This window comes from Dermacentor variabilis, chromosome 7 (genome assembly GCF_050947875.1).
Source record: "Dermacentor variabilis isolate Ectoservices chromosome 7, ASM5094787v1, whole genome shotgun sequence".
NCBI lineage: Eukaryota > Metazoa > Arthropoda > Arachnida > Ixodida > Ixodidae > Dermacentor > Dermacentor variabilis.
Window position 1 is genome coordinate 3,991,262 of NC_134574.1, and position 26,234 is coordinate 4,017,495.

The following is a 26,234-nucleotide window of genomic DNA, read 5'->3' on the forward strand; positions in this document are numbered from 1 at the left end:
AATTGAATTAAATAAATGATAAATTAATGGCAATGAAAGTGGATAGAAAAACAACTTGCCGCAGGTGGGGAATGATCCCACGTCTTCGCATTACGCGTGCAAAGACGTGGGATCGTTCCCCACCTGCGGCAAGTTGTTTTTTCATGCAATTTCATTGCCACTGTAATGATGTTTACTTAAAGGTGAGAAGCAGCAAGTAAACAGCAGCCTAGCAGCAGCGAACAGCCCGAGCTGTCTTGAAAATCACAGCACGGGTTGGCGTCGTTTCTGGGCTGCTATCAGAGACACAAGGTGCGTCTGCTTCATTACATTGGCCCCGGGTGTGAAACAGAGACATCCTGGCGATTTAAGGATCAGAGAAAGATGAGGGAGTTGAAATAAAGCTTCAGCTGGCTAACATGCACTGTCTCACGACCTCGACAATGAAGGTCCAGTGATGGTGTGACGGGATCAACAATATTGTTCACAGGGGAGGAGGCGTCGATGATCCAGTGCGGACTGTGGTACTGTGCAAGTAGTTTAAAATAAAAGCCAGGCATGTGAGGTGGTATCCATAGGCAAGCAAGGGAACCAGTAGGGAAGGTGGGCATGGCCTGATGACTGTCGCGTCTTGTCATCTGATACCCCTGATCCTCGCTGGTGAACGAACGAGCCAGCTGGCGGCAATCTTCAGCGTATCGTGCGACTTCTGAAATGGTGGTGCACTCAGGAGCGTCAAGTCAGTAAGACAGGATAGTATCCAGAGGACAGGAAGGCTTGTGCCCATACAAGAGGAAAAGAAGGGAAAAACTGGTGGTCGCTTGTGTCGCGGTGTTATAAGCGAAAGTAACAAACAGGAGTGTGAGGTCCCAATTGGTGTGGTCGGACGAGATGTGCATCCTCAACATGTTGCCCAGTGTTCAGTTGAAGCGCTCCGTGAGGCTGTTTGTTTGGGGGTGACACATGGTCCACTTCCGGTGAATCATCTGGCATTCGTGAAGGAGGGATTGTATCGCTTCTGACAAGAAGACATGACCCCTATCACTGAGCAGTTCTTGAGGAGCATGGTGGCGAAGGATGAAGTTGCGAAGAATGAACATCGCAACGTCGCGGCGGCAAGAGCCGCGGTCTCGGCGCAGCACGTCAGGTGATCGACGCCAATAATAATCCGGTGGTTTCCACATCCGCTGGGTGGGAGTGGGCCATAGAGGTCGATGCCTACGCGTTAGAATGGTCGAGCAGGCCACGGTAGTGGCTGCAGTGGGCCAGTAGTGCGCAGGGGGGAGTTTTGCTTAGTTGGCAGGCGGACATACTGATTGAACCTACTGCAGCACAAACTGATGCATTCCACGCCAGTAACATCGTTGACACATCCTTGTGAAGGTTTTTAGGACGCCGACATGGGCGCTTTAAGGGTCAGCATGGAAGTGCGCGCACATATTGAAGCGCATGTGACGAGGGATAGCCAGAAGCCATATTCGACTGTCAGGCATATAGTTGCGGTGGTAGAGGGCGTCGTCTCGCATAGCAAAGTGGGTTGCTTGATGGCGTAGCATCCGCGCTGAAGAAACGACGGATGGAGCGGCAAGGTAGTCGAACAGCAGGGTAAACAATGGGTTCTTGCATTGCTCGGAAGGCACGTCAATAGGGGTCAGTAGTGACGGGTCTGAGGTCGGCGAAGCAACAGAAAGAGAAGCCACATCAGGTGTCATCGGCGAGTGGGAGTGCAAAAGCATCGTAATGCTTTTGACCAGTGCAGTATATGACACAAATGTCATATTCCTGCAGGCAAAGTGCCCAGCGGCCGAGGCGGCCCAACTGGTCTTTCAAGGAGGAGAGCCAACAAAGGTCATGATGGTCAGTGATGATGCTGAAAGGATGGTCGTAGAGATAAGGACAAAACTTGCCCGATGCCCAAATGATGGCTAAGCATTCCTTCTCTGTAACAATGTAATTCATCTCAGCTTTCTTATGGGTAGGTACGACTTGCATAAGCTATGACATATTCTTCATGTGTGGCTTTCCATTGGGCCAAGACTGCGCCAAGGCCGACACCACTGGCATCGCTGTGAACCTCTGTTGGCGCAGTTGGGCCATAATGAAGAATTGGTGGGGAAGTCAGCAACTCGCGTAACTTGCCTAAAGTTTCATTGTGTGCTGATGACCATGTGGAAATGTCTTTGCGGTAAGCAGCTTCGTCAAGCGTGCAATAATGAAGGCGAAGTACCGCATGAAGCATAAAAAATAAGAGCATAGGCCTGTGAAACTTCGCAAGGCCTTGAATATGTGGGCTTCGGCAACTCGGCGACTGCACAAAGCTTGTCAGGATGAGGAAGGATGCCGTCTTTCGAGATGTGACCCAAGGCAGTTAATTTTCGGGCAGCAAAACGGCACTTCTTAAGGTTGAGCTGTAGACCAGCAGAAGTGAGACAGGTCAGGACATCATGCAGACGGGCGAGATGTGTCGGAAAATCCTGTGAGAAAACAACTATGTCATCCAGGTAACAAGTCTTCCATTTGTGTTCGCAAAGGATGGTATCACTCGTGTGCTCGAAGGTAGCAGGAGCATTGCAGAGCCTGAAAGGCATAATGTTAAACTCATACAGGCTATTGGGAGTGATGAAAGCTGCTATGGGCGGTCAGCCTCAGCCATGGGAACCTGCCAATAGCCAGAGCGGAGATCTAAAGACGAGATGTATTCGGCAACTTGCAGACAGTCAAGAGCATCGTCGATCTGAGGCAGTGGGTAGACATCTTTTCTTGTAATTCTGTTTAGGCGGTGATAATCAATACAAAAACAAATGGTGCCACCTTTTTTTCGCTCTAGAACAACAGGTGATGACCAAGAGCTTTGAGAAGGCTGAATGATGCTGCGCTGCAGCATGTCGTCCACTTGTTCCATGATAGCTCAGCGCTCTTCTGCAGAAACGCGATACGCACGCTGTCACAAGGGGACATGGGAACCGGTGTCGATAGTATGAGAGACATTTGTCAGGTGACCCAAGGACGGTTCGTTGCAGTCGAACGAAGAAACGAACTCCTTCAGTAGAGTACGAAGTTGAGTGCGATGAGACAGCGAAAGGTCGACGGTGATGACGTTGTCGAAAACTACTGAAGGCGGGTTTGATGAGACGGAAGTTATGGCATCCATATGTAATCAGGTGGTGCCATCGTCAACGTCAAGGTCTTCAATACGCATGACAGCTTGCACAAATCCTAAGGTCTCACTGCCACAGTATGGTCACTGGATACCGGTGTGGATTACAGATGGGTATCAAAGCGGATTTTATTTATTTATTTATTTATTTATTTGAGAATACTGCAGGCCATTGCTTGGCCCAAGCAGGAATGAATTTACATTGTTACATAACCAAGAGAATAAAATTTATACAATAGTAGCAGCACACGGATACGAAACATACATATTATTAGGCAAGTGGACGATGTAACGCATCAGAAAAATTTTCTGAGGAAAAAACAGATGCCGGTAATGAATTCCAATCTTGCACTGTTCTAGGGAAAAACCTGTATTTAAAACTGTTAGTTTTGGCAAAAAGGGGAGCAAGTGAATGCTCGTGAACGCTCCGAGTCCTTCTCACTAGAGGACGCTTAATGCACTCTGGAAGCTGGAGCTTATTTTTTTCTGTTAAACTATTAAACACGAATATCAATCTATTAACCTTTCTGTGGGTTTCTAGTGTATGAATGTTATTTGAGATCATTAACTGCGAGGGAGAGCCTTCCCTTTTGTATTTTCCGTATATAAGCCTAACCGCTTTCCTATTGACTTTTTCAAGTATCGTTATATCCTTTTTCATGTATGGGTCCCACACTACTGAAACATATTCAAGTAAAGACCGCACACAAGTTTCGTAAGCCAATTTTTTTATGTGTTCAGGGGCAGTTTTTAGCTTTCTTCGTAAAACCCATAGCTTTCGAAATGCAGCTGTAGAAATATTATTAATCTGAGCCGACCATTTTAACTTATTGTCAAGTGTTGCACCTAAATATTTATATTTCTCAACTTCCAAAATCATGTTGCCGCGAAGAAAGTAAGGACGCAAAGTGGGAGACTTTCTTCTAGTTATACGTAAGAGAACAGTTTTTTCACTATTAAGTTGCATAGCCCATTTCAGACACCATTCTTCAATAGCAAAAACAGCTTTTTGTACAGAGCTGTGGTCATGTTCTGATGAAATTTGTTTAAACACAACACAGTCGTCTGCAAATAACTTAACAGAGACATCTTCAGGAACAACCGTAACTAAATCATTTACATATATTAAAACCAACAATGGTCCCAGCACACTTCCCTGAGGAACTCCTGAATGAACATTAACAATACTAGAAGCGGTCTTATTAATTTCCACATATTGCTGTCTGACCTTAAGGTAGGCTTGAATCCATAGAATGATAAAAAGGGGTATACCCATACATTCCATCTTATAGAGAAGTTTGCCATGTGGCACCTTATCAAAGGCCTTGCTGAAATCGAAGAAAACCACATCCGTTTGCCCAGACATATCAAGTGCCCACGCAAATTCATGTATAGACAAAACAGTCTGAGTAACTGTGGATAACCCCTGCCTAAACCCATGCTGATTATCAGACAAAAGATCATGATTGCTCAGGAACTTTCGCAGGTAACTGGCTACAATATACTCCAACATCTTGCAGCAACTACATGTTATGGAAACGGGCCAATAATTTGAAACTGACAATCAATCACCTTTTTTTATATACGGGAATCACACGTGCTATTTTCCAATCTGAAGGAATTGTTCCATTTGCTAATGAGAGTTTAAAGATGTCTGTGAGGCAATCTGGGGCGCTATAACATAAAACTATTCCAAACTTTTCTGTTCCTATTCTGAAATCAGCCAAGGCAATTGGTCAAAAACTTTTTTGGACCACACCCACTTCACCTGTCTGTCATGTGATGTCACAAAAACCGCGATAGCTCCCAATTTGAAATGACGTGTACACACTGATTATGCATAACTTGACCGGCAAAAACAAAAATAGTTATTTCTGATTCGACGCCTTTTGGCATTAGCCCTCGGCTATCGGTCAAAAGTTTTCGGGCTGCACCCACTTCACCTGCCTCTCACGCGAGGTCACAGAGCCGCGTGAAAGATGCATTATTATGCCGAACAAAACTGAATTTTCTTCTGAACAGCTGCAGGCTGCCCCATTCCGAAAGGAATAAAAGATGGCTGCTGCCGATCGCTCCGGCACTGGCTACTCGCCCCTGCCAGAGAGCACGGGTTTGTTTGCGTGTAATAAAACTTTTTGCATGGCCGTGTAGCGTTTTCTAGAACTTTCGGCACGTTTATGACCTTGTTCTGCCAACTCTTCTTTGCTGAGGATCCGTTTTAACGTCATTCTTAAGCTTCCGTTGCGTGCCGCCGAGATTGTCGACGAGCCAATGCAACCTAAGTAAGAGAAAGCGGACCAATCGCAGACGCCGGCACCAGCCTCTTCATCCGGTTATCGATATTCAGTGCAGCGGCTCGGCCCCATCGAATCCCTCTCCACTTGAGCATTGTCCTCGTCTCTTGTGAGCCAATTAGATAAGACAAGCCGCACAGTGCAGGCAATGTTATTCGTTTTTCAAGCAAACAAAAGTGATCTCCTATGAACAAGGGGAGCATTTGAATGGTTTGTTCAGACAGCCCTGCAGGTAACCGCCCGATGCTTGCGTTGGCACTTACGCAAATTTGATGTCAGGAGATTGGAATAAAAACATATTGGAATAGTTTTACGTTATAGGGGCCCCTGATATTTGTTCTGCGTAATGCCTCAAAAATACATTCGGAAGACCATCGGGTCCAGCGGATTTTTTAGTGTCCAGTTTCAAGAGCATTGCGAGGACACCCTCACGAGTTACTTCAATGCCATCCTCTGGTGCAGCCATGCTTTTATTTCATATTCATCTAATTCTTAAAACACCTCGTAGAAATACTGATTAAAATTCTCAGCTATTTCGGCAGCGTCCAGGATAATCGTGTCCCTAACTTTTATTTTAGTAAGTGCATCTTTGGGTTTACTCAAGTGCTGCCAAAATTTCTGCGGATCAGTCTTTAGAAACTCTGCTAAAGTGTGCGAAAAATATTTAGTCCTGGCGCAGCCCACTTTTGATAATAGGGCACATTTGATTTCTCTAAACAGTGGCGTTGATGTCCCCTGTTTCTTACGATATCTCTTAAGTCTACGCTTAATGTGTATAATTTCATGAGTAATGCATGGATGTTTCCGCCGTTTAAATATTTTTCTGTTTGGAACGTATTTTTTAATGCAATGCCTAAGCACATTAGCGAACCATTGCCAAGTGCTTTCCACATCATCACATGTAATCCCAAGATCTTCTTCAATATAGTCAATAATCGTCATATCGTCAGCTCTACTAAATTCCTTAACTGTAGCGACATCAAGCACATGTGTTTTTGATTTTTCAACCTTCCAGGAAAAGGAAATTAACTTATGGCCAGATATGCCAGGTTCAGTTGTAACAGTTCCTTCTCTAAATCCTTCACTAATGAACAGCAGGTCAAGAATTGATGTTCCGCGAGTACATTCAGTAACTATTTCGACAAGACCAAGAACAAACATAACATCAAGGATTTTATCGCTCGTATGAGATAATCCAAAAGACAGATTGTTCTAATTTAATAAAGGCAAATTAAAGTCACCCGTTACAATCACATTCTTGTTTCGTAACAACAACAAGCGATCATACAATTTACTCAAAAAGTTTTCATCAGCGTCCGGAGCATGATAAACTGCACATAAATGAAACGCCGTTTCCTTCACTTTGATTTTCAAAAAAAGGCTTTCATGCTCAGCAATCTGGCTTTCTACGTCAACATCAACACAGGATTTAACAACCACAGCAACCACCACCCCCTCTAGATCCTCGGTCCTGCCGATATAACTGATAACCTGGTGGGACTATGTCATCGTCACTGATTCGCTCATGTAGCCAGGTTTCAGTTATGACAGACATGGGCGGATCCAAAGAGAGCAAACAATCTTCCAATTTATCTTTTTGTTCACAATGCTTCTTGCATTGAAAGAAATTAACCGCATATCGGACGTATTTGGCCATTAACTTTCAGATAAGGATGTGGTGTTGCGTTCTATCAATGTTCTAGCGTTTAGAGCATCATCCCATTTATAGTACAGCCCATCGATTTTCAACTTGTCATAAACCAAGGAAACCTTACTTCCAGCCTCTTTTTTAAGTTTTGCACTTTGCCATAGATGCTTGCGTTTGCACAATGTTTGCACGCAGTAGTCATTATTGATTCTGATGTTTATTCCCTTTAGTTTAGATACATTGCTCCAGACTGCTTGCTTCTCCCTATAGTCCTGAAAGTACATTATGACAGGGCGATTAGAAGAACTTTTTCCCAGTCTATGGATTCGAGCTACACATAAACACTGCACTCCCAATTTAGCAGAAAAGAGATCATCGATAACTTTTGTGCACAAGTCCGACTCTAATTCAATAGGATCTTCCTTTACGCCAAAAACAATTAAATTTGACCTCTGACTTCTATCTTCTAAATCTTCTAATCTAGCTTAAGGCCGTGTAAGTGCATCCTGCACACCATTCAAAGCTATGCTTATGTTTTCAATTCCATCTGTTCTCATCTGCAGATCTTTTATGTTTGCCTCTACGTTATTCGAGCGATCACCAAAGTTCCCCAGTGCCCTTTCTGTTGCCTCTAAACAAGACCTAATGTCTTTCTGCCCCTCAATGAGTGTCTGAAACATTTAATCAACTGTTGGGCCTGGATTAATTTTTATATCTCCACAAATAAGCAGCATACATGAGCAATAGCAGTTATAGGCACAGCATAGACATGTGCGTGGGCACGGCAGGAGAACAAGAAACCTATCGTCAGATCGTATGGTGCATACATAACTAACCTGTACCAGGAAAAGACGTAGCATTTTGAGCACCTTGCCCACAGCGCTTTCGCCGTGCCCACTGAAGACGGACGGGTGTGGTGCCGAATTTATAGGGCCAAGGGTTGATGACATCACGGTCGACGATGTCAGATATCCATGTACTTGTGGTGTCCCCAAGGTGACGGCACTGCCACATGTGCTATCTTTGGTGACCAATTCTTCTGTTGAAACTTGATGAAACTTGGCGATAGTCTGCGAAGGTGCATGCGTACTTGACAACAGCAAGACCTGTACCAGGAAAAGACGTAGCATTTTGGAGCACCTTGCCCGCAGCGCTTTCGCCGTGCCCACTCACATTGAGGACGGCGAATGGGAAAAATAAGTCCTTGCGGTGAGCAAGCATGTCAGACGGTGTAAACGCCATAGTTGAGTCTGGCACAGCAGTACGCGACAAGGTCACAAGCACCAATGTCTCTGGAAGTAGATCAGTATCATAATCAACGAAGGCTTTATGTACACTGAGGTCGGCGCCGACCGATGGCGAGTCACATAGCAGCGAAAGGGCCACTTGTGCACGAGAACAATCGATGATGGTACTATGACGTGACAGGAAGTCGAAGTGCCACCCGAGGATGAGATCACGAAAACAGGAGGGCAACACAAAAAACTTGATGACATACAAAACATCTTGGATGACTACACAGGCGGTGCATACAGCTGTACAATGAATGCATTGCATGCTAGCAGTGCAGAGTGCCATGCCAGATGGAGACTTCGTGACTTTTTTCAGCTTGCGGCAAAGATTTTCATGGATGACGCAAATGGTGGCCCTGGTCGATAAGTGCTTGGGCTGATGCTCCCTCGACATGGACATCAATGACATACTGTGGTGAAAATTGAGGCCTTAGAAAGTTCTATGGAGCTTGCAGTTCTTGCCTCCGGAACTGTGCTAGTCAGTTTCCCTCGGCAGTAGGTGGCTGACGACGCATAGGTGACAGCGACTGTCGACGTGTAGAAGGAGAATGGTGACTGTCTAAACGGTGGTCGCGATCGAAGGGTCTCAGTGGCCAGTCAGCGGCATCATGGCAGCGTATCTTGGCGACATGTTGTGGCACATATGGAAACTGGTTGAAGGCATCACGGTGTGAGGACATGTTACGATGACAAAAGCCCGCAATGTGACCAGCACTGCCACAGATGAAGCAAATAGGCCTGTTGTCTGGAGTGCGCCACGTGTTAGCTTGACAAAGAAGCTGGGGTGACTGCCGTGGAAAGGGAGCAGGGGGAACCCGGTACGTTGGTGGTGGGATGGAATATGACAGTGGGGGTGGCCATGCGATAGTGGCAGCATAGTTGAGCGGTGGAGGTGTGACCCACGACAGGTAGTCGGCATAAGAGGGCAGTGCTGTCGGAGAAGTGCTGGGGAGGATCAGGCAACAGCAGATTTGTTGAAGGATGGTGGGCAGATTGTTCTAGAGAAACTGGCCAACCTGTATACGCAATGCCTCATGACTTCGAGCATACTGGAATCTTGGAAAAACGCTAACATAACCCTAATCCATAAGAAAGGGGATGCCAAAGACTTGAAAAATTATAGACCGATCAGTTTACTGTCCGTTGCCTACAAAGTATTTACTAAGGCAATTGCAAATAGAATCAGAAACACCTTAGACTTCCGTCAACCAAAGGACCAGGCAGGATTCCGTAAAGGCTACTCAACAATAGACCATATTCACACTATCAATCAGGTGATAGAAAAATGTGCGGAATATAACCAACCTTTATATATAGCTTTCATTGATTACGAGAAAGCGTTTGATTCAGTCGAAACCTCAGCAGTCATGGAGGCATTGCGGAATCGGGGTGTAGACGAGCTGTATGTAAAAATACTGAAAGATATCTATAGCGGCTCCACAGCCACCATAGTCCTCCATAAAGAAAGCAACAAAATCCCAATAAAGAAAGCAGTCAAGCAGGCAGATACGATCCCTCCAAGCTATTCACAGCATGTTTACAGGAGGTATTCAGAGATGTGGAGTGGGAGGAATTGGGGATAAAAGTTGATGGAGAATACCTTAGCAACTTGCGATTCGCTGATGATATTGCCTTGCTTAGTAACTCAGGAGACCAATTGCAATGCATGCTCACTGACCTGGAGAGGCAAAGCAGAAGGGTGGGTCTGAAAATTAATCTGCAGAAAACTAAAGTAATGTTTAATAGTCTCGGAAGAGAACAGCAGTTGACGACAGGTAGCGAGGCACTGGAAGTCGTAAGGGAATACATCTACTTAGGGCAGGTAGTGCACGGATCCGGATCATGAGACTGAAATAATCAGAAGAATAAGAATGGGCTGGGGTGCGTTCGGCAGGCATTCTCAGATCATGAACACCAGGTTGCCATTATCCCTCAAGAGAAAAGTTTATAACAGCTGTGTCTTACCAGTACTCACGTACGGGGCGGAAACCTGGAGGCTTACGAAAAGGGTTCTACTTAAATTGAGGATGACGCAACGAGCTATGGAAAGAAGAATGATAGGTGTAACGTTAAGGGATAAGAAAAGAGCAGATTGGGTAAGGGAACAAACGCCAGTTAATGATATCTTAGTTGAAATGAAGAAAAAGAAATGGGCATGGGCAGGACACGTAATGAGGAGGGAAGATAACCGATGGTCATTGAGAGTTACGGAATGGATTCCAAGGGAAGGGAAGCGTAGCAGAGGGCGGCAGAAAGTTAGGTGGGCGGATGAGATTAAAAAGTTTGCAGGGACAACATTGCCACAATTAGTACATGACTGGGGTAGTTGGAGAAGTATGGGAGAGGCCTTTGCCCTGCAGTGGGCATAACCAGGCTGATGATGATGATGCTGTCGGAGATGTGAATAGTGGCGAGTAGTCAACATAAGAGAGTGGTGCCATCACAGGAGCTGGCGAGCGAATGGGGGTAAGTGTGTCAGATATTTGGGCACGGAGGGCTTATTGCACGGCCAGAGTCGCTGTTGGGGCAGGCTCCTGGCTGTGAGGGAGCAGCGAGAGCTGGCGGGCCACGTCGTCGCTAATGAAATCCTTGAGCTGAAGGACGAGAGCAGAAGGATCAGTATGGCCAGCGGCAGCTGCAATGGCCGAGACTGAGTGAGCCTGTGGGACGTTTTGGTGGGCGACATTACATTGGCGGCGCAATTTGTTGAAACTCTGACACAGCTTCATTTATTCATTTATTTACTCTCAAGGCCATACAGGCATTACAGAGAGGAGTGGCAATAGAAAAAGAAAAATATATAGCTAATGAGGCAGCACATGTTCACAGATAGCTGACTTGAACACATCACGGTCTGTGATAGTGACGATGGATGCGGGAAGGTGATTCCAGTCTTGACTTGTTTTCGGGATGAAGGCTTCGAGGTATACATTGCTTTTACACTGAGGCACCCCAACCTTCATTTGATGATCAATACGGAATGACAAATGGCTCGGTGACGAAAAAAGTGTCATTTTTAGCTCATTATTAGTGTAGTATATTTTGTGAAACAGACACAAGCGGGAAATTCGACGTCTAGTAGAAAGGAGAGGTAGTTCGAGCGTTTGCTTCATGCGAGAAACGCTGGCTAAGCGATAGTAGTTAGAGAGGATAAACCTAACTGAGCGGTTCTGAACCGATTCTATGGACTGTGTTAACGAGCTAGTGTACGGGTCCCATATTGATGAAGCGTACTCGAGTTTAGAACGCACGAGTGTTTTATATAGTAGTAGTTTCAGCAGAATGGAAGCGAGGCGGAAATGCCGCCTAAGAAAACCAAGGGAACTGTTAGCTTTGTTAATAACATGGTGGATATGCTTCCGCCATGACAGATTATTGGTGATATGGACGCCTAGATACTTGTAGCTGTTGACAAACTGAAGAGGGCAACCGTTAAGATCATAGCCCTGAGAAATGAACTGGTTAATCTTTCGAGACACCCTCATTGCTTTACATTTGTTAATGTTTAGTTTCATAAGCCATGCATCACACCAAGAAGAAATTTTATTTAAGTCAGATTGAAAAATGGAGAAGTCAGTCTCATTAGAAATTACGCGGTACAGAACACAGTCGTCTGCAAAGAGCCTTATGTTAGAAGTAACAGAATCAGGCAGGTCATTAATATAAATTAGAAAAAGAAGAGGCCCTAGGACTGACAAACACCGGATGTTACATTGCATGATTTAGAGTCATGATCATTAACGGAAACGTACTGTGTTCTATTCTTCAAGAAACATTCAATCCACTTAAGCAGGTTGCAATCAAGATGGAGTGCGCTAAGTTTCAGTAATAGTAGTCGATGTGAGATGGTATCGAAAGCTTTCGCGAAGTCAAGGAAGATGCAGTCAATAACTGAAGCTCGATCTAATGCGGAAGACAAATCATTAGTAAAGGTTAATAATTGAGTCTCACAAGATTAATTTTTGCGAAAACCATGCTGCTGTGACGCAAAAAAATTATTAAACTCGAGAAAGCTAATCAGGTTGCAGTAAATTATGTGCTCTAATAATTTGCATGGAATAGAAGTTAAGGAGATCGGCCGGTAGTTTAAGGGGCTATGTGTATCACTGGACTTGTGGACTGGAATCACCTTCGCCGTCCTCCAGTCGTCTGGAAGTGTTGAACTCTGCAAAGACTGCGTAAAAATATATGACAAGAAAGCAGATGAATACGCTACAGTACTCTTAAGGAATTTGTAATTTATGGTATCAACACCTGCCGATGAAGAAAGTGTAGCTTTCATAATCAAATTGTATATGCTATCTAAATCGATCGAAATCTGCTTCATCTCAGGGTACGTAAAGGCACGTGCGGACGGTGAATTATCTATTAGAGTGTTAGAAAAAGATAGCGAGAATGTGTTGTTAAAAACCATGGAGCAAAGCTCACGGGGGACAGGAAATCCATCGTCAGTTTTCATTTCAGAACGATTTCTGTGGGTTTGCATACGTTAATAATGTTCCAAAACTTCTTAGGATTAGTTGTGAGCAGATGAGGTAGTGTTTCAGAAAAAAAGTAATCCTTGGCTGAGCGAATGGCCATTTTATATTCAGATGCGATAGCTACGTAGGCAGCTTTTGCTTTGGTTTCCCCAGATAGCTTGAAGCGTCGAAAAATGCGTTTTTTCTTCTTAAGAAGCTGTTTTAAACTTAAGTTAAACCAAGGAGCCTGATTGCATGATGATAATAGGCGAGTCGGAACATATTTTTCAGTTAGCGTTCGAACCTTGTTCTTGAAAAGGAGCCAGTTTTCTGCAAGAGTTCTTTCCCAGAACTGAGGAAAAAAGAAATCGGCAAAACTTTGTAATTCATTATTGATCGAGGAAAAATCTGCTCGACTGTAGTCACGAATTTTCTTACGGTGTTTTAGACGCTGTGGTTAGCATAAGGGGATTGCAAAATGAATCATGCAATGATCGCTTAGACCAGGTATAATTGATAGTGATGAAATTGAATCAGGGGATGTGGTGAAGACGAGGTCAATGATGTTGGCAGAAACTGCAGTGACACGGGTAGGCTCTATAACAAACTGGGTGAGGCCAAATGTCAAACATATATCAAGAAATGTTGAGCATTGGGATGAGGATAAAGTCGCTGATGGGAAGTCAACAGACCAGTCAATGCCAGGGAAATTGAAATCACCGAGCAAGAATATTGGTGCTGCTGGATATTTAACAACGATTTGGTTAAGACAGTCAAATAGCTCATTGCAAAATGTGGATGTACTATCGGGTGTTCGATAGCAAGCGGCAAATATCACGTCTTTGTTATTTATGTGAATGCAACAGCACAAGAACTCAATTTGCAAAGGCATGTGTATATCAAAAGAGGTGATATCAGATGAAACAGCGATCAAGGTCCCACCACCACATCGTCCTATTCTGTCATTTCTATAAATATTGTAAGCCTTACTGCACACGAAAAGCTCCGAATTTTCAATTTTATCTGAAAGCCAGGTCTCGACTAAAACAACAATATCTGCATTGCACGTGTCGATCAGCGCAGACAGAGCATCGCGCTTATTCATAATGGAGCGGATGTTAGTGAAGAGTTGAAGAGTATGGCGATGCTGGTTGGACTCTTGGCCAGCAGCATTTGAAACGCGTTGTCCTCAATAACCTTCATAATATGGCTGATCTTCTCGTCCTCTGCCATCGTTGGATTGACATGGCTGCAGAGATCCAAGACATCCTCAATATAGCCGGGGAGTCTCGCCTGGTTGCTGTGCTTGCTAGCGTAGATACTGTTTGGCATGTAGCTTGCGGACAGCGGGGGGGCCAAACACTTCAGCGAAAGGTGTCTTGAAAGCGTACCGACTCTAAATGTAAGATTCGGGATTCTTGATCCATAGACTTGCGACGTCAGCCAGGTAAAATATGACGTTATTCAGTTTAGACTGGTCGTTCCACTTATTGTAAGCGCTTACACGTTCATAGGAGGACAGCCAGTCTTCGACGTCATGTGCTCCTGTCCCGCAAAAGATGGCTGGGTCGTGCTGACGTAGAAAGCTGGCGCAAGTGACAGGGGCAAGCATGGGTACAGTCAGTGTGTAGGTTGCATCTGTCATGGTGTTGGTGGGCAACGTACGATTGCAGAGCTCCAGGGTGATTTGAGGGATTTCAGCAATCTCCACCAAATGTAATGATATTTAATTAAAGGTGAGAAGCAGCAGATAAACAGCAGCGAGCAGCCCGAGCTCTCTTGCAAATCACAGCAAGGGTCGTCGTCTCCGAGCTGCTATTGGAAACATGAGGCGTGTCTGCTTCATTACACACTAATTTAGCATTCTTATAATTCAATTAGTAAGTACAAGTAATTTCCCCTATGTTTTCCTTGGTGTCATTGTTTGTTGGGCTTCTCATGTAGGGAACAGGACACATTGTGCCATGCTCCCTAGAGCCCAAAGACTGTCACGAGACGATACAAGTAGAAACGTAGAAAACAACTTCATAATTACAACTGAAAGCCTACACGAGCTTGAGCAATGTTTTCTGGTGTTGTGACTTACCACTGTTCAACAGCCTGAACGTGCTTCGCTATAAAATTCATATGTGCCCTCTTCAGGCAGATGTGCCCAGACGTGGTTGATATTCACTTTTTGCATTTATAGAAAATGAAATATAAGTTGAGGCTGTGACGCTTAATGTCCCTTCTCTTTGTATTGATAAAAAAAAATCACGTCACAGTGTGTTGAATAGTTTGTTTTATTAACAATCTCTCCTTGCTAGACAGCAAGGCTTTACATCGCAATCCAAGTATGAACATTTCAAAAAATGATTTGTTGTATTTCAAAAATAATTCCTTTTTGTAACTTCTCACATACATAGCAGATATGCAGGGCTATCTAATGATGTATCCCATATATTTTTAAGCCGACCACCAAAGCAATTTATTTGACCTTGAAAACGGAGCTGTTTGCAAAAGAATTTTTTTTTCAGGCAATGTTCTGAACCTCCAAGAGTTAAAATATTTTTCTGCTATTCTATGTCAACAGGGCTACGATTCTATATTTAATTTGGGCCTTCTTGATTTTCCTGGCTTCTGAAAAAAAGTATTCAAACTTTGCATGTTTACTTGCTTTTGCTGGTACCAAAAGCTCTCAAAATATTGAAATGTAGAAGATTCATTGTTTTGACAGTTGCGTCACTTCATTGTCTTGCTATATAGACACCATCTGAATGTCTGGCTCATACAACATGCATCTGAAAAAAAAAAAAAGAATGCTGACTGGTGCGTTCTAGCTCATTTGGGAGAAACAAAACTAGTTTTCCTTCAGTATCCTTGCAGTGCAAACTATATTTACTCTATACATTTTTAGGAGGTGTAACCACATTGACTCAAGGACATTCAAATTTATTTGATCTGTTGGTAATGTGTTACAGTAATATACAACTGAGAAAAAAAGAAATGAAAATGGGCTAATTTCTTTTACTTTTTTTCAGTCATGAAAAGCAGAAGATTCTGGCCTTGGTATCATGTACTTCTTTTGTTTGTGATGGATTGCAGCCTCCAATTCTCTTGTAATTCTCTGCCTGTTATGCTTTTGTACTTGAATGCACATCTGTTGGAGACTCATCTACAGTGCCTTAAGATTTCTACAACCAACTAGACTGCTGTAAAAGCTCACAAGACAGGCACTCGCAACAGGCATCAGAGCCAACAATTAAGCTACAAAAAGTAAAGCCACCGGCACTGTGTTTAGCCAGTTTATGGAAGTGAACATTTTATTCTGTAGTGTGACTGTAGATTGGTTGACACACACTACTTCTTGTGTTATATACACAAATATTTAGACTACAACAGTCATCACCCGCGACACTGCAAGCAAGGAATTTTTGTCGGACACAGTTGCATTTGGGTAGCGGCAGCAGTGTGACGCCCCTTGAATGGACAGCGCTTGACAAATCTCTCCTGCTTTGCAGCCACGGACCGAAACTAATCTCGGGGACAGCAACACCCGCTGGAATCGCCGCATTGCTGCGCATGGGCTGCTCTACTGATACTGGCCGAGATATCTGATGTCAGCCACCCCAGGATATACTACGGTGGCCAGTGCGAGCTTGAGCTGCACAGTTGCATTTGGTAGCGGCAGCAGTGCGATGCCCTTTGGGATGGACAGCGCTTGACAAATCTCTCCTGCTTTGCAGCCACGGATGGAAACTAATCTCGGGGACAGCAACACTCGCTGGAATCGCCGCATTGCTGCGCATGAGCTGTTCTACTGATACTGGCCTAGATATCCAAAGTAAGCTACCCCAGAATTTACTACGGTGGCTTGTGCGAGCTTAAGCTACACAGTTGCATTTGGTAGCGGCAGCAGTGCGACGCCCTTTGGATGGACAGCGCTTGACAAATCTCTCCTGTTTTGCAGGTTGGTGCTTTACTTCTTTACTAATTTGCTTAAGTATTGCTGCTGCCGCCGAATTGCGAAAATGTTTTTTCGTTGTCCTTTTCTTTGGTTTATTAGATAGACATGGCTAATGATAGCGATGAATGCCCTGAATGTTCTAAACTGCTTCCGGAAACGGGACAGTTTGTCACTTGTAAAGGGTGCGAATTAAGCTATCATTTCGGCAGGTGTTCCGGAATGGCAGCGAGAACTTATAAGAAGAAGAAAGCGTTTGGCACTCTGCCTAAATGGGAATGCGAAACATGCTCGTAAGCTACTCTGCACACTGGCGTCACTTCTGTCCGTAATCCAGCACCCAATGAGCAGGATATAGCAAGAGAGATGTCAGCCATTAACAAAAAACTGAATGCATTGCTGCCTCCAACAGAAAAAGTTGAATCTCTTCTGGAACTGAAAAATGCAGTCATAGGTGTACAAAAGTCAGTGCGACATATGTCAGATAAATATGACGGAAGTTCTGAAAAAGCTGTCAGGTCACGACAGTGAAATTGCACGAAATAAAAATCGCATGGAGCATGTAGAGAATTCTGCATCACGAAGCGAAGTTGAAGAAATCTAGAAATCCGTGGAGTCGCCTATGAAGCGAAAGAGGATATTCAGTCTAAGGTAAACGACATCGCTGAGCAGCTTGGTTTGGCCCCGCTGACTGATGATGTGGAAGCTATTCACCGCTTGCCCACCAAAGGTGATCGAACGCCACCGGTCCATAGTGCGATTTCTCTCGCGTAAAACAAAGGCAAAGTGGCAAGAAAAGGCTAAGCAATTAAGAGACACTAAAGCAGATGTGCATTTCTGTGACAACTCGACACCTCACAATAAGCATTTGCTCTGGCTGGTACGTACCACCGCTAAAGAGAGGGGCTACGAATTCACGTGGCAGGGAGACGGAAAGACGGAAAGTGAGCGGGGAAGCAGCATTGCATATCAGAAATGAATCTGATCTTGAAAAAATTAAGCGCAGAGCCCCCTCATTACATAGCATTCTCCCTATAACAAATGAAAACACAGACAGAAACTAGGTTTTCGAGCAATGCATAAGAATCGTCCCTATGTTTCTAATGCAAATAAATATGGACAAAGAACGCAACCCGCATACCTATGTATACCATAGTGTTGAACAATTTAGAAAAACTGTAGCATATCCTTTTCGTGAACAGAGCAATAAATTCTCGATATTCTGTCTGAATACAAGAAGCTTAATTAATGAAGCTGATGATATTAGTGTTTTTCTCAGCACCTTAGACTACAAATTTGATGTTCTGTCGTTTACAGAGACGTGGTTCACGGATTGATACGATGCTCTATCACTAGATGGCTATTCCAACGTATCACTTTGCAGAAAAAATTGTAAAGGAGGAGGTATCTCACTTTACTTTCGTAATGGTATAGCATATACTTATCTTGGAAGAGTTCTCTATGGTACACGTTGACTATGAAGTTTTGGTTGTTAAATCAAATGGTACAATTGTAGTTTTAATTTACAGGCCTCTCTCCGGAAAGATCAGCAACTTTTTGTCGTATTTAGGGGATACACTCCAGTGCATTCCTAACACTAACCACTCGCTTGTTGTAAAGTCGAACCCGACTATATCGACCCTGGTTACATCGAATCATTCCATATATCGAACAATTTCTGGACACGGTATAGTTACAATGAGTATATATAGCAAAAATTACGCTTACATCGAACAAAACTAGTAGCGACTCCCGATATATCGAACGTCAAGCGGCGGAAAGTGCCCCCGGAAGTTGGCTTTCCCTTGCGGTGATGGGAAAACACGGCGGCGCGGCTCCATCCAACCGCTCTCCCTACGTGACCGCGCTACCTCGGAGCCGCCGACACCCCCCTACGAAAAATGATCCTGGCCCGCCCGCCCGCAGCGCTTGCTCAGACAGCCAATCAGAGGCTCTTGTGCCCTCGTCGTGCAAGATGGCGAAAGTGCGAGTTGTCTCGCTGCTTATCTGGTTCATTGTGTGCGCCTTCTCCCGCAGTGTTGCCGTGATGAAGCGGCAGAATTCGCCTTTCGTCGTGAAGCTCGAAATCACAAATCGGGTCGAACGCGGTGACAAGTCGGATGTCCCCGCAACGTACAAGATTCCGAGGTGCACTCTCGGCACGATCTTGAAGGGGGAAATTAGGGCTAAAGCGGCCTAACTCGCGACCCGGTGCCCGTAGTGCCCGTGGCCCCCGACGCGTACGCACGGCCGTGTACGAGTGGTTCATCCAAAATAGCTTCAGCCGTACCGACTTCCGCGTGCTCGGTGATGACTGTAAATTCTGATTAATGCGACGAAGCCGTTGCCGTTGTTGCCGAAGTTTGAAGCGAGCTGTCAGAATTTCCGGAAGCTGTTGACGAATCAACGGTGAAGGAGTTGGTGAGCGCAAATGATGGTGTCGCGACCACGGGAGAGCCCGAAAACGAAGACTACACTGCCGACATCGTGCCGAGCACAAGTGAAAATGGGCACAACGAGGAAAGCAGCGACAGTCTTTGGCCCACATCCTCCGAAGTGATTGGTGCGCTCGCACTAGTCCGGTGCTTCTGCGCGAATGCGGAATGTTGCGGCCTCAGATGCTCCGACTCCTTAAACAAAGTGGAAAAGTGCGTGCCTCGCACGCAGCGAAATTGCCCAAGCAGAAGAAAATGCAGGACTATTTCGTGCGAAACTAAGCTAGTTTCATCAATAAAGTGATTTTATAAATGATATGTGCTTTTATGACATCCAATTATTTAGCAGGCTTATATCGAATTATGCTCTATATCGAACTGATAGGCGTTTTTTGGCGAGTTCGATATAGCCGGGTTCGACTGTACTCAGTGATTTTAACATTGACATGAAATCAGGTAGTGTGGCGTCCAGAGACCTATCTGATATTTTGTCAAGTTATAATTGTGAGAATGGGTAATTACGGCACCGACAAGAATAACTGAAAATAGTGAAATTAGTATTGAGTTGTGTTTTACGGATTTTCTATGCTCTGATGTTATTTCTGGTGTACTGGCTTCTGATCTCAGTGACCATCTTCCATTTCTTGTTATCTTACCTATTCATAAATATGAGTTAAATAATTCAACACAGCATTCTTGTTACAGATAATATAATGAGAAAACATTGAGCCCTTTTTACAAATTAGCCTTTCATTTGGATTGGTCTGAAGTATACAATGAAACAAACCCCAGCATTTGTTACGATATATTCCTGAAAAAAATTTTTGCGATATACGAAATTGCTTTTCCACTGACTCGTCGTACTAAACACAAAAGGTCGTGAAAGCCCTGGATAAATATGGAACTATACAAAAGAATTGTTAACAAAAACAAACTTTTCGCCAAGTTTTTACAAAGTAGAGATTTAAACTTACTTCATACTTTCAAAATAACGAGAAATAAACTAAGTTATGATTTGAAGAAAGCTAAGCAAAAATATTATAGCAAGACGTTCTTTGAGAAACATACTCCGGAGCAAATACGGAAAGTTTTCAATAAATTGCATTCGAAAGCCAATCCATCAATACCAAATGAGATCAAGATCGACGGAACGGTTTATAGCGGTGCCTCTTTGTCAAATAAATTTAATGATTACTTTCTAACTGTATGTGCTAATAACAATGTCACCTCTACCGGTCTAGACCCTACTCACAATCTGCTTAATTGTTCAACAAGTTCACTCTTTCTTGAGCCCGTGACGCCATATGAGATACAGAAGTACATGTCTGTGATGTGTGTGGTGCGCGACATGGTGCGGTGGTCGGGATGGACAGAAGCAGACGACAAGGAGTGCGTGTGCCGAGGTGAATTCCATGCTGGAAGGAGAAAACGACAACGCCGAAGAGCGTCCGGCATGTTAACGCGTGGCGCAAGAAAAGGAACTAAAAGAAGAAAAGCCAACCAATTCGGAAAGACCACGGGGCGTCAAGCAGCCAATCGGAAAATGACTAATTGGCCAGAGCAGAAGAAAAGGCGTGGTGCGCTGACAGAAGGGGGGAGACGCAAGGGAGAAGCTGGGAGACGCCGGGAGACATCGGGAGAATTCCAGGAAGTGACACCAGGAGAAGGTAAACCACCGGACCGGGAGTTGAAGATGGGCCGTCGGGTTACGGACCCGAGCCACCAGGACTTCACCCGACCGGGGCCTCCTGCCAGCCCGTTCCTGTGCGTCGCCAATCTACCCGAGCGTGCCGCCAGCTGCTCAAGGCTGGTGAGCTTCTGCGCCCGCGGGCAGGACGAGACCAGTCGGGCTACGGACCCGAGTTCTACGCCCAGCTGCCCGGCCAGAACACCCCCGCCATCTACTCGTGCCGCCAAGCTGCCTGCCTCTATCTTCAAGCCAGAGCAAGGGCGCTCCCGTTGCCTGGTCAGCTATCCTACACCCCGACCTTTGGTGAGACCGGCGCAACTCCTTTCGCCAGCTTGTCGCCGCGTCTCCGCGCCGAGACTGTTATGTGTCCCTGCCGTCGGGGCAAGCCTGGACACGCACACTATTTAACGTCATACTAGCCCCAAGTGTGTTCCTTACTGCCGTGATGTCTATTTGAGTGTTTGTTTTATGCTTTCTATTTCCTTCTATTTATTTTAAGCCTCTTTCTAGTTTCATTAAAAGTTTGTGCGTGTTTTCAAAACCAACGGCTTTGTCCCCAATTGTGCATCACAGTGTCACAACTAAAGAATAGTTCTTCTACTGGAACTGACGATATTAAAGTAGAAGCAGCGAATATAACTAATGTAGTTGCACCCGTCCTGGTGCACATATGCAACTTAATGTTAGAAAAAGGGATATTTCCGCAGCAGTTAAAAACGGCAAGGGTGTATGTCATTCACAAAGGCGGGAATCATCATGACCTTAATAATTACCGCTCAATCTCAGTTTTATCTGTTTTTCCAATATTGCAGAATATGTTATCAAGAGCCGATTAACATCTTACCTCACTAGAACATCAGCAATAATAATTGATCAGTATGATTTCCAGAAAGGAAAATGCACTAAAAGGGCACTTATCAAAATAAAAGACAAAATTATTAGTAATATTGAAAATAAGTTTATTACACTTGGGTTATTCCTAGACTTCAAAAAAGCATTTGATTCGATTAAACATGAAATATTATTACGTAAATTACCGTTTTATGGAATAAGAGGTATTGCTCTGGAACTTATTAATAGCTATTTATCGTCAAGAATACAGTGCACAGTTGTAAACGGTGTTCTATCTGCTTGTGGCACAATATGTAGAGGTCTTCCACAGGGCTCCATTTTAGGGCCCTTACTTATCAATGTACCTAGTTCAGCTGATATAGTTCTGTATGCAGATGACACTAACATATTTTTCTCCGGTAATGACTTCTTGAACACTATAGCAAATGCAAACAAATATTTGTCTGAACGGTCATTATGGATACATGCCAATAAGCTTCAGCTAAATGTGAAAAAAAAATTTATAGTGTTTAAATCTAAAAATAAAATTCTAACCTTCGAGCCTGTCCTCACTTTCAGATTGAGAAAACATTGAACGTGTGAGGTCTACACGTTTTCTTGGTGTCGTCTTCAGTGAGCAGTTAACCTGGACTGAGCATATTAATTACTTGTGTTCTAAGATATCATGCTCAGTCGGACTAAGGCATAAATTAAGGCTTCTTTTACCAACTTGGCTAAAAAAACAACTATATTTTACCCCTATCCAGTCACTTCTCCATTACTACTTATTTGTATGTGGTACAACAACGTCTACAAACCTAAACTCCTTATTTATCTTACAAAAAAAAAAAAAAAGCAATTAGAGAAATCCTTAATGTTCCCTTCACTTCGAGTACAAGAGAATACTGGCGACCAATGGGCCTTCTTAACATATATAAGTTAATAACACTTCGACAGGCAATAGAGGCTCATTGCTTGATCCACAGCAAACCTAACCTTAGCTTTTGTTCAGTTGCACGGTCTGATGCTGTTTATGAACTCTGATATGTGTCTCGCAAAACTCCTGAGGTTAGAACTAACTATAGGCTTCAGACTTTTGAACATACCATCATAACTTTCTTGAATGACAACAAAGATATCAAAACTCTAATACATGAGTTTCCAAGTAAAATATTTTACAAGAAAAGAGTTATGGATCTGTTACTTAGGTCATAACACACAACTTAGACCTACTGTAGTCTTAATGTGGCAGATTATTTACAACATTGCTAGATAACGGTGGTTTACTTATTTATTGATTTTTGTGTGCTCTTTCTTATTTCTTTCACAGCTGTAATTTCAAAAATTACTATGTCGAAACATTTAGATACTGTACAGAATCTGCCTCTTTTTTTTTTATTTATCACAGTACCCACAGCGCCAGTTTGGCATTACAGTGGGGGGGAGGAGAAGTACATATATCATTGACAAAAAGCAGTTAATATAGAATACATGAAAAAAAAAAGTTACGTATCAGGGCAAATCGCCGACACAACAAAAAGAAGAAAAAAAGACGTAGGGCATAACCGTACAAGCGCGAAGTGAAACAAAGCGGTTCTGTTGATGCAAGCACAAAGTACAGAGAAAAAAAAATTGCAAGTCATACAGCTGAAGCAAAGGCATCACTTGAAGATAGCGATACAATATCGCTGGGCAACCTGTTCCGCTCACTGACCGTCTTAGGAAAAAATGACATCTTAAAAAGCTCCGTTCTACATCTATACTCTTTAATCTTAAGTGGGTGATCGCGCCTGCTAGAAGTGTACTCCGGTAGCCTTGCGTAGCTATCACGATTGAGGCCGGTTTTAGAATGATATATATTGTGCAGAAATTTTAATCTGAATGTTTTTGTACGATTTTGAAGTGTATTCCAGCCTAATGTTTCCTTTGTTTGGGATGCGCTAAAATACCGAGTATAATTTTGAACCACGAAACGGGCTGCTAAGCTTTGTACTCTTTCTAGTTTCTTTATGCCTGTCGCAGTCCACGGGTCCCAGATAGTACAAGCATATTCCAGTATTGGTCTTATGTTAGTCCTGTAAAGCAGGTTCCTTGTTTCTAAAGGAAAGCATTTCGCATTTCTACGTAACATAGCAAGAACTCTACACGCTTTAGCAATTATATAGTTAACATGACGGTGCCAGCATAGCTGAGGGGTCAAGTACACCCCAAGGTTGCATATTCATTATTGTATATTGTATATTATATTCATACACGGATGCAAGATTTGTCCCGTTAATGCTATATGTATATACATTTGGTGACCTTTGTCTCGTAAAGCACATCTGCACAGTTTTATCAAGATTTATACTCATGCCCCATTTATCACACCACTCTGCAACCTTGTCTAAATCCTTCTGTAGTTCATTATAATCATCGGGACCTTTCATAACGCGATACAAAACGCAGTCGTCCATAAACAATCGGATGAAAGATGATATGCCAACGGTAATGTCATTCATGTATAACAAAAACAGCAGCGGACCCAAAACTGAACCTTGAGGCACCCCCGATGACACATCAACACCATGCGACAGCCTACCTCCAATGACTACGCATTGTGTCCTGCAATTTAAGTATTCTTTTATCCATTCAACAACCGTTTTATTTATGTTGTACCACGACAATTTTTCAAGCAGCAAAGAATCTCGCACGTCATATGACTGCACGTTATATGACTGGAACCACCTTTCTTCCTCAATTGCCACAATTCCTGACCCTGTATTGTTTCGGACTGCTGTTACCGCTTCTATTAAATGATATATTGTGTTGATCAGTTATTCTAACTTATCTATGTCTTGGTAATTGTTCTCTGCTGTTGCTTGTATTTTCAGTGTTATGTATTACCCACTCCCCTCTGTAATGCTTTGCCCTGAGGGTAAAATAAATAAATAAATAAATAAATAAATGGGGCACTAGGTCAAAAGCCTTCCTGAAATCTAAAAAGATGCAATTCACACAGCCCCGTTTAACAAGAGTGGATGCTAGATTGTGCTTTAATTCTGTAAGCTGAGTAATACAAGAAAAACCACTTCGAAATGCATGTTGCTGAGGGATCAACAAGGAAAACAAATTTAAGTGCGTCATGATATTGCTAAAAAGTACATGCTCAAAGATCTTGCAAGGTACGCTAGTCAAGGACACCGGTCGATAATTAAACACAGATTTTCGAGGTCCTGAATTCGGAATAGGAACAACATTGGCAATTTTCCAGTCTGTAAGCAACATTCCGTGTGTCAAGGAGTTGGCAAAGAGCACATAAAAGTATTTAGACAACGGGCCTGCACAAGCGGAAAGCAGATAGTTCGGCAAGTCATCGGGACCGCTAGCACTAGTGGTACTTAAATGCTCAAGTTGTAGTTGAATGCCCCTCCTGTCGAAGACGATGTCATTCATTGGTTCCCCTCCGATAAGTCTGTAGTGAAACATTGAATCAGTATTAGTTGCGCGTGCAGAAAAAACAGAACTGAAGAACGAGCTAAAACATTCTGCCTTATCTAGGCTATCATGCACAAGAGTTCCATTGTGTTCGAGCACAGGAATTGACACTTCGTCTTTTCTATTCTTCTTGATAAACTGCCAGAATTCTCTGGGTTACTTTTTAACTTAGAATGAAAAAAAGCATAAAAAATACCTTTCGCGTGTGAAATTGCGGAATTCGCCTCATTTGAAGCTTGTTGCAATTGTTGCTTTTTCTGGGGTGTCGGCTTCTTCCTGTACGCCTTGTATACTTGATTTTTTTTCCCAGTGCCCTACGAACTTCCCTCGTAAACCACGGCTTACTTCTACCCCTCCTTGCCGTCATTATCCATGACGGGACGAATTGGTCACGCAACTCGAAAATCTTCTTTTTAAGTAAACACCACAATTCGTCTACGTTAAGCGACTCGGACAATGTTTCAAATACGTCGTAATACGAGTCGACTGCCAACGAGATTTCATCGACTTGTGCCTTTCGGTAGCTGTATATCCGTCTACTTGCGCTATTAGTGACTTTAATGTACTCCGATTTCAGTTTGCACAAAACAGCGTTATGGTCACTTATGCCTGGCAAGACCAGCACAGGTTGCGTATCCACAGGCAAATTAGTAAAAAGTAAGTCTAACACATTGCTTCCACGAGTAGGTTGGCACACCAACTGCAATAGCGCAAATGAGTTGTGTAACTTCATCAATTCCTTTGCTGATACACTGGACACATTAGGTATTGTCGCATTTTGGAAACAATTAATTTCGGGTAAATTAAAATCACCACCGATCACTAAGGAGTCATAATTTCTCACTTCTACATCTTCCACTAGCTTAGTTAAAACTTGTACCTTACTGCCAGGAGGCTTGTAAAAGGAACAGACCACCAGTGATTTTCCATTTTTCAAATGAAGTTGCACCCAGACAGCCTCAGTAGAATCATCTGACTTGCGTAACATCTGCGACTGTATATTTTGATCAACGAGAATGAACACACCA

The 26,234-nt window shown here is 43.6% G+C and overlaps 1 protein-coding gene and 1 long non-coding RNA gene across 4 annotated transcripts in view; both read left to right on the plus strand.

Annotated features, from left to right (window-relative positions):
• The window catches only part of LOC142587287 (saccharopine dehydrogenase-like oxidoreductase), a 277,502-nt gene that overhangs the window by 71,809 nt on the left and 179,459 nt on the right, over nucleotides 1–26,234 (plus strand). The window lies entirely within an intron of this gene.
• On the plus strand, nucleotides 142–24,677 carry LOC142587289 (uncharacterized). Its single transcript, XR_012829434.1, has 2 exons — nucleotides 142–16,779; nucleotides 20,582–24,677. It is a non-coding gene; the product is annotated as an uncharacterized LOC142587289 (long non-coding RNA).